The following is an 8,993-nucleotide window of genomic DNA, read 5'->3' as shown; positions in this document are numbered from 1 at the left end:
TCGCCTTTTCCAACATAGGGTCTCCACTCCTTAGTTGAGTTTTATTTTAGACATAGGGTCTCCACTCCCTAGCCTCCTTTTCCAACATAGGGTATCCACTCCCTAGTTGAGTTTAATTTTAGACATAGGGTCTCCACTCCCTAGCCTCCTTTTCCAACATAGGGTCTCCACTCCCTAGTTGAGTTTTATTTTAGACATAGGGTCTCCACTCCCTAGTCACTTCTGCAACATAGGGTCTCCACTCTCAAGTTTCCTTTTCCAACATAGGGTCTCCACTCCCTAGGTGAGTTTTATTATGGACATAGGGTCTCCATTCCCTAGTCGCCTTTCCAACATAGGGTCTCCACTCCGGAGTTGAGTTTTATTTTAGACATAGGGTCTCTACTCCCTAGTCACTTATCTAACATAGATTCTCCACTCCCTAGTTGATTTTATTTTAGACATACGGTCTCCACTCCCTAGTCGCCTTTCCAACATAGGGTCTCCACTCCCTAGTTGAGTTTAATTTTAGACATAGGGTCTCCACTTGCTAGTTGAGTTTATATTTAGACATAGGGTCACCACTCCCTAGTCGCCTTTTCCAACATAGGGTCTCCACTCCCTAGTCGAGTTTATTTTTAGACATAGGGTCTCCACTCCCTAGTCGCCTTTTCCAACATTGGGTCTCCACTCCCTAGTTGAGTTTCATTTTAGACATAGGGTCTCCACTCCCTAGTCGCCTTTTTCAACATAGGGTCTTCACTCCCTAGTTTGTTTCATTTAGACATAGGGTCTCCACTCCCTAGTTGAGTTTTATTTTAGACGTAGAGTCTCCACTCCCTAATCGCTTTTACCACCATTGGGTCTCCCCTCCCTAGTCGCCTTTTCCAACATAGGGTCTCACTCCCTAGTTGAGTTTTATTTTAGACATAGGGTCTCCACTCCCTAGTCACTTTTGCAACATAGGGTCTCCACTCCCAAGTTGGTTTTATTTTAGACATAGGGTCTCCACTCCCTAGTCTCCTTTTCCAACATAGGGTCTCCACTCCCTAGTTGAGTTTTATTTTGGACATAGGGTCTCCATTCCCTAGTCGCCTCTCCAACATAGGGTCTCCACTCCGGAATCGATTCTGGTTTTTAGGTTTTTAATTAGTTAAAGTAAAGAAAAGGAAAAAATAAAAGAAAAGAAAAATGGGGAAAAGAAAATGACTTAGTCTTGGTGTACTGGGTCACCCCAAAGAACAAATACAATGGCCCAATGACCTTATACCTACACAGACTAGACCATTAACCCATCCCTTCTTTATACCCTAAACACATATTATCTGAGGAGGAGCTAGACAAAAAATCGAAAAAAAACACCCTTACACTAAAAAACGACACTCTCATCTTCTCAAAAGAGAAAAAAAAAACAAAATATTCTCGGAGCTATCACCCCCAATTCTCTGAAAATAACAGACCCCTCCTCCTTCCTCTTCTTATCTCACAATCACACACGTAGATAGCAAAAAGGGGAGATCCAAATCTCAAAAAACCTATAAAAAATCGAAAAGAAGAAGGAAGACAATAAGATCTGGAATCGATTTTGTACTCAAAAATAGTTCAAAATTGAAGTTGATCTTTCTGGGTTTGAGTTGATTTTGCTTAAAAGTTGATGTTCCTGTTGTAGAGAATCGAGAGGTAAGCAACTTCTTTTTTCCACTCTCGCTGAATCATCGACCTTCAAATATATAGCATGACGATTTTTCTCTTTCTGCACACTGATTAATCATGCCAATTTTGTTTTTTATTTGATGAGTAATTTTTAAATGAATCGAGTTGTGTTGCATTGTGTAGCATTCATAGAGACACGGAATTTTTCGCACAATGAATAAATTAATCGTTTTGAGCAAAGCGTTGGTGTTCAAAATTCCGATGAATATTTGTTGCTCATTTATCCTCGTTGATTGAACTTTTCTTTTGTGAAAGTGTATGTACAGTAGCATTGATCGTCAATTTCGATAAGAATACTGTTGCGGTTTGCTTGGTTATTTTAAGTTTAATTTTTTTAGTTTGAAATTAGGTACTGTAAATGAAATTTCCGCATTTTTTTTGTCTTATGCAAATCTCACTCATAATTTTGGACTAAATTGGAAGCTAGCAGTCTTTGTTGTGCAAAGATGCTTTATGACACATTAAAAATGATACAACCATTAGTTTTGGAAATGGTGATTTGGTTATATTGAAACAATTGTTTAAGAATCGGTGTTCGTGTTTATAAAATGTTTGGAGGAGCAGTTAAAGCTTCATGTATATGTGATGTTTAATTTTCAATATCTATTAATTATTTTTTTATTTTTTATTTTTTCAATTGTCATGTACATATGGTGTCTGATTTCCTTCCAACAATCTCAACTTAGAAAGAAATAATCTATGAATGTCCGTAGTTTGCTTTAGTTGAGTTAAAATCCTTTGAAATAATTTGAGGCATGCCATGTAAAATAAATCCTCAAAACCCAGGGCCCTCACTTAACATTTTTATCCTTAGAAATCGAAGCACGCCATTTAGTTGAATTTTCCAAGGCCCTCGCAAAGATAAAAGTGCGTAGTTGCTTTAGGCGCACTATTTATAAACTACCTTCCTAAAATCGGGTGTGCATTTCATGTGATCCAAATCCAAATCTTAACAATATTAAATAAAATATGTCGCGGATCGCGGGTGCATTTCATGTGGCGTGATCCAAAGACACGTTTTAGATGACGTTGAAAACTTCCTTTAAAATAATTAAAGCGGTTTAAAGTTAAAATGCACATAGGCTTAAAGGTGTTTTAAAATCAGATAATAGGCCAATTATAATAGTTGAGCGACCATGCTAAAACCACGGAATTCGGGAATGCCTAACACCTTCTCCCGGGATAACAGAATTCCTTACCCGGATTTCTGGTTCGCAGACTGTAATACAGAGTCAATCTTTTTCTCGATTCAGGATTTGAACCGGTAACTTGGGACACCATAAATTATCCCAAGTGGCGACTCTGAATTTTTAATAAATAAATAATCTCGTTTCGATTATCACTTAATTAGAAAAACTCCCCTATATACTCCCTTCCGGGGGTGTAGGTAAAAATGAGGTGTGACAAGGTATATTAGAAAAGTCATCTGAATCCTCTACCGACTTGTCTGAATGAGTAGGAGTAGGACTGTTCTCGACAACAACGCCTACTGGAGGAATCTGAATAAGGGCAAGCTCTATATCGGTTGGTTAGATATCCTTGTAAACAATCTGAAAAATGAAATACAATCAAATTCTTACTACAATGGATGTATGCAAATCTGGAATCAAAATGTAATTGTATTCAAATGAAGGCAGCAGTAATGATTACTAAATTATATGCAATTGTATGCAGCAATAATAATGAATGCAGCAACAACTGTATTCAACTGTATGAAGTTGTATGCAGCAGTAACTGTATGCAATATTAATGATTAGTAAATTGTAAACTTTCCAGGATAGAAATTGTAAATTACCATGTTTCCCTTGTCATTGAAAATGTCATTCATCAGATAAGCAAAGATTGGCTGATTACCGGTGGATCTCCAATTGAGTATTCTAGGGACCACATTATCAACTCAGAGTGCAATTTTGGGAACAACATTTGAACAACACTCATAAAACTATACTTGCATAGCTAGGGGCATCCCAGCTATCCTGTAGTACTTCTTCTAAACATCCATCTTCTTGTTAATAGATTTTGTCAGGCTTTCAAATGCTTTTATACCCCATAGATATTCAGAATAGCGCCCACTCTCGACCAAGTCAAAATGCAACTTTGGGATGGTCGTGCTGTTCTTCTCGGATGAAAAAATGAAGGTGTGTATTAAATACAAAATAACTATCTTTAAGGCATCCCTATCGTTGTCGTGACCCCAGTTCTTGTCAGCAAAGCATTTCATCAAATATTTCTTCTTCACAAAATTGGCACCTCCAAAGTAAGCCTCAATAATCCGGTTAGGAACCTTTTCAGTGAACTCAAAATCAGCAGGGTTACCAAAACATTTTAGGCCAGTCACAAGCGCAAACTCCCTTATTGAGAAAGATAATGAAGTACTATTGACGTGTATTGCAAATACACTATCAGGACTTTCTTCTAACTGGAAAGACATGAAGCATCTGAAGAGTTGATGTTGGACTTCACAATGCTTCATTTGAAGGAAATTTCCAAAACAAGTATTACCCAGTTGTTGGTACTGCTCTGGAGTAAGATTTTCTTTTAGCTCGGAGACTATGCGTGTGTTAGTATATACACTAATATGCGATGAAAATATAGGCTGTTTTTTCACAAACAGCTTAATTCCCTGCATTTAACAAGAATAAATACATATAAATACAACTGAATACAATACATATTTCATAGTAAAATGATATGAATACATATAAATACAACTAAATACAAACTGCAAAAATAAACTGAAGTAAGATATCAGTGATAGAAATATATGTACACATATTATACATACGCATATAACAAAAAAAGACATTGCAATTAGAATAAAACAGTGATGGGAACTTTGAAAATCCTTATAAATACAACTATATATACATAAAAAACAGAGAAGTCAACAGGTTTATACATGTAAATACAGATGAATACATCAACAATACAGATAAATACTTCAGAAATTACCTTTTCTTCTAGTGTATCCGAGCTTTTACTTGCTTCAACCTACTTCCCCTTGACAGATGAAGCTTCGGAAATATGTTTTTTCATCTTTTCCGCAATGGGAAGTCTTGTTTCCTTCAATGATTTCTCAACTTGGGTTTCTTTGAACTTGTCATGGTGGGATTTTGTTCTCTTCTCCAATGCCATATTTTTGGCTAAACCTGCATCCAATTCCCCTTGAGTAATTTGCAAGGAGAAAGAGGGCCCATCGAAAGTAAGAATTTTATCAGGTATACCTCTAGTAATCAACTTGCGGGGTGTTGAATCAGACATTGTGAGAATACGCTTGGATACTGTTAATTAGAGAAAACTTGGTGAGTAGAGATGTTGAGAATAAACAAAAATAGCGAAAATTTACAAAATTAAATACTTACCACACTAATTATAGAAACAAATGACAACAATCTAGAGAAAATTAGGGTTTATGTCGAGATTGGGGAAGAAGGAAACGGTGTGGGTGAGAGTTTCTCTGGTTTTGGGCGAGTTTATAGGGAATGGAAAAAAAAATAGAGTGTATCAAAATAAGAGAGAGAAAGAACGTGTATTGAGAAATTTTGATGAAATACGGTAATTATGAGAGAGAAATATCTGAAAAGGGAGAGAGAAAAATAAAAAATAACGTGTTTAGTGGCTTAAGTGTAGGATATAACCAAAATTAGAAATTTTGCTATAAACCATAAAAGGTATTTATAGAATATAATTTATTTAAATGGTATTTATTTAATATAAATAAGGTGTTAACCTTTGCTATAGGATGTAAAAATTCCTAATTTAAATAGTGGCCTTAAATGTTCCTATTTATGCAATTAATCTCCCTAGTATAGCGAGTCCAATTATCCATTCTTGCGATAACAGCAGGGGGATGGGATAAGGGGTAGGGAGTATGACTGTCCAACGGTTCCGCTTCAAGTTTAACGGGATGGGCAGTTGTTAAACGAGACACGGAATTGAACAGGACGGCCATTTCGTCCCGTTTGTCCCGTCCCGTTTCGTCCCGTCCCGTGTCCCATCTCGCATCCCGCCAGATTTTTTTAAAAAAACTAGTCGTTGGGCAACGACTTAAATTGCAAAAATAGTCGTTGCTAATGGTCCAAACAGCCCCTCCCCCCCCCCCTCCCCCCAAACTCTTAATATAACCCTTAAGTTTATTAAATTATACTTTGGCCCTATTTTCAACTATAAATACCCCCCATTCTTCTTCATTTTTTCCCATAAAAAATCAATCTTCTCTCTCAAATCTCTTACATTCTAATATTCTATCTATATTATTCTCTCAATTTTGTTACTATCAAGTATCAAGTGATAACTTTCAAGTATTTGGGCAAATATTTTTGGAAAAACTTTTAAGCTTCAAATTAATTCGTCAAGTATTTGGAACAATATTTTGGGCAATTTCTTCAAGTTTTAATATCTAATCACGGTGCACTCGTTCCATCTCCTAATTTTAATATATAATTTTTGCATATCATTTTAGTTCTTAATTTTTGTGTTTACTTTATGTGTTATATTTTCGTATTTCATTAGTGTGTTTAATTTTTTTGTTCGCTTTTTTAATTTAATTTCGTATTTAAATTATGGCACCTAAAAATGTACTTGGCATTTTTAAAAAAAGTAGTAAAAAAAATAGTAAATGTGAAAGTAGTAGTAATCCTAATCCTAACCCTTCTCCTAGACCTAGAACTAGAAAACATATTGATGAAATGACTCATGTTGATGAAACTTCATTTTCCCAACCCCCCACATTTTATGATGTTCATGTCGGAGAACAATTACATCATGAAACTTTACAAAGACAATTTGACAGTGAATTTTTTTTGAGGATGAAGAAAATGAGTAAGAAGAATTAGATGAAACACCCACTAGTCCCGCAACACAAGCTCCAACTCAGAGCCAATCTCAGTCTGGAGCTTTACCCTATGTACCCCCTGTAAGGGGTAAGCCTAAGGCTGAACGTCCCAAAATCTCAGTCTTGACCCTGCTTTTGGTCATGTTTTACGCAAATATAACAAAGATAGAGATCGTGAGAACTTAGCAAAAATGGTGGATGTCTGTGGCTTACCTTTTACTTTCCCTTCTCATCCTGCCTTTGTGCATTATATACAAGAAACTTATAACCCTGCTTTTCAAGGTTTTCCTAAAACCACGGTTAGAAATGATGTTTTTAAATTTCAAACCGAATATCTTCAGTATATTCATTGTGTATTTTTCACTTAGATTGTAAAGTATCTATCACATCTGATATAGGTCGTAGTCCTAATGGTTATGATTATTTAACTGTTACATGCATTGGGTTGACCATCCCTGGAACTTGCAAAAACATATTATTGGTTATAAATTTGTTGATTCAAAACACACTGGATCATATATTGCAACTACTGTTCTACAAATAATTGTTTTTTATGGATTCATTAATAAAGTTTTAACTATCACCTTAGATAATGATTCTGCTAACACAACTGCAGCAAATAGCTTAAAATCTAGACTTTGTCCAATTAATCTAACAATTTTTCATGTTAGATGTACATGTCATATTTTTAACTTGATTGTAAAAGATGGTCTTAATTTATTTTCTGATGCTTGTAGTAAAATACAACATGCTTGTGGCTATATTTTTCGTGCTCATAAACAAAGTAGAATTTGTGAATTTGCTCAATAATGTGCTAGTGCTAACCTTCCATTTAGAAAAGTTCCAAAAGATGTTTGTACTAGGTGGAATTCTACTTATGAAATGCTTAAAGTTACTTATGATTATTGGGTGCCTATCCAAAAAGTATTTAATATGCATAATGTTCACCCTGTTGATCAAATTTGATTCTAATTGGGATGAGATCAAAGAGCTTACTAAATTTTTAGAAAAAATTTATTATGCTACAAAATAATTTTCTAGTATATACTATCCTACTGTTAAACAAATATTATGGTATATTTGTAGAATTTCTGTTGTATTTGGTAAGTATAAAACAAATACAACTTATGCACCGACCATTAATGAAATGATTTTAAAATATAAAAAGTATTTTTTCCCTATTCCCGAAGTTTATTTAATTTCTACTCTACTTAACCCATCTTTAAAACTAAGAGGTGCAAAGGGACTTGTTCGTAAAATTTATGAGAATTTAGAAATTCAAGAAAATGAACAACCATCTCTCGAAAACTGCCAAGCTAGCATATATTCTTATGCTAGATCAATGTTTGATAAATATAAATCTATGGATACAACTGGTTGTGAAACTGCTCCTTCTACTTCTAAGTCTAGAGCAGAAGTTTTATGGGAAGATATGGATGATATAACAGGTTTTGATTCCTCTATTGATGATGAACTTGATTCTTATCTTAATCAAGGATTGGAAAATATTAAAGACGAAGAAGGCAAGGAACAACTTTTGTCATGGTGGAGGGAGCGTGGCAAGGCTATTCCAACAATTTCAATTATGGCCCGAGATATCCTGGCTATTCAAGCATCATCAGTAGCATCGGAGAGTGCTTTTAGCGCAAAAAGATTTCAAATTGGAGATCATAAACATGCATTAGCGGAGGACAGTCTAGAGATTTCCGTATTAGGGAAGAAGAAGAATACAATGAGATACTTACCACTGGGAGCAATGACGGCATGGAGCTCATGAAAGATCAATCAACATTGCCAATTCCAGCAGAATGTCCGAGAGATATTATTGATAAGTTAGAAAGAAGCTATATAGGAGATTACAAATATTAGTATGATAATTTGTATTTGGCTACTAAGAGGCCTAGTTCAAACAGAACCCTTCCTAGAAGGTTGTTGCATAGATTAGGTGCTCTCAAAAGAATTATATTTGTATTTGAGATTTGAAAGTTCTATTAATAAAATAAAAGGCTCTATGCATTGAAGTTTTTTTATGAATTGTTTTAGTTACTTAATAGTTAATACTTTGAAATTATATTAAATAAATTATAACTGTATTATAAATTTATAATTAGTAGAATATTTCATTACAAGTCTTTTGTTTTAATATTTTATAATTCTTTAATTTGTTTTCTAATTTTCATTTTAACATATTAACATTTAAGTTTATTAAATAAGTCAAAAATCTAGTCGTTGCAAAACTTTAAAAACATAGTAATTTTCAAAACACTAGACGTTTTTTTTAAAAAAACACTTAAGGCCCACGAACCCGTCCCGTCCCATCCCGTTTATTAGCGGGACGAGATGGGATGACTGTTTTGTCCCGTTTGTGCTGTCCCGTTTCGTTCCGTCCTGCCACCGCCTCGATTAAATGTCGTCTCGTCCCATCTCGTCCCATTGGACAACCATATTAGGGAGTCAAGTATCGAGG

General features: G+C 34.9%; 1 long non-coding RNA gene across 1 annotated transcript; it reads left to right on the top strand.

Annotated features, from left to right (window-relative positions):
* The first annotated feature begins 1,164 nt into the window (after positions 1–1,164).
* LOC107830955 (uncharacterized) lies at positions 1,165–8,551 on the top strand. The gene is made up of 2 exons (XR_001658256.2): positions 1,165–1,659; positions 8,023–8,551. It is a non-coding gene; the product is annotated as an uncharacterized LOC107830955 (long non-coding RNA).
* Positions 8,552–8,993: the final 442 nt, after the last annotated feature.

This window comes from Nicotiana tabacum, chromosome 5, assembly GCF_000715075.1.
Source record: "Nicotiana tabacum cultivar K326 chromosome 5, ASM71507v2, whole genome shotgun sequence".
NCBI lineage: Eukaryota > Viridiplantae > Streptophyta > Magnoliopsida > Solanales > Solanaceae > Nicotiana > Nicotiana tabacum.
The sequence above is the reverse complement of the archived record's forward strand: the minus strand, read 5'-3'. Positions and strand labels throughout refer to the sequence as shown.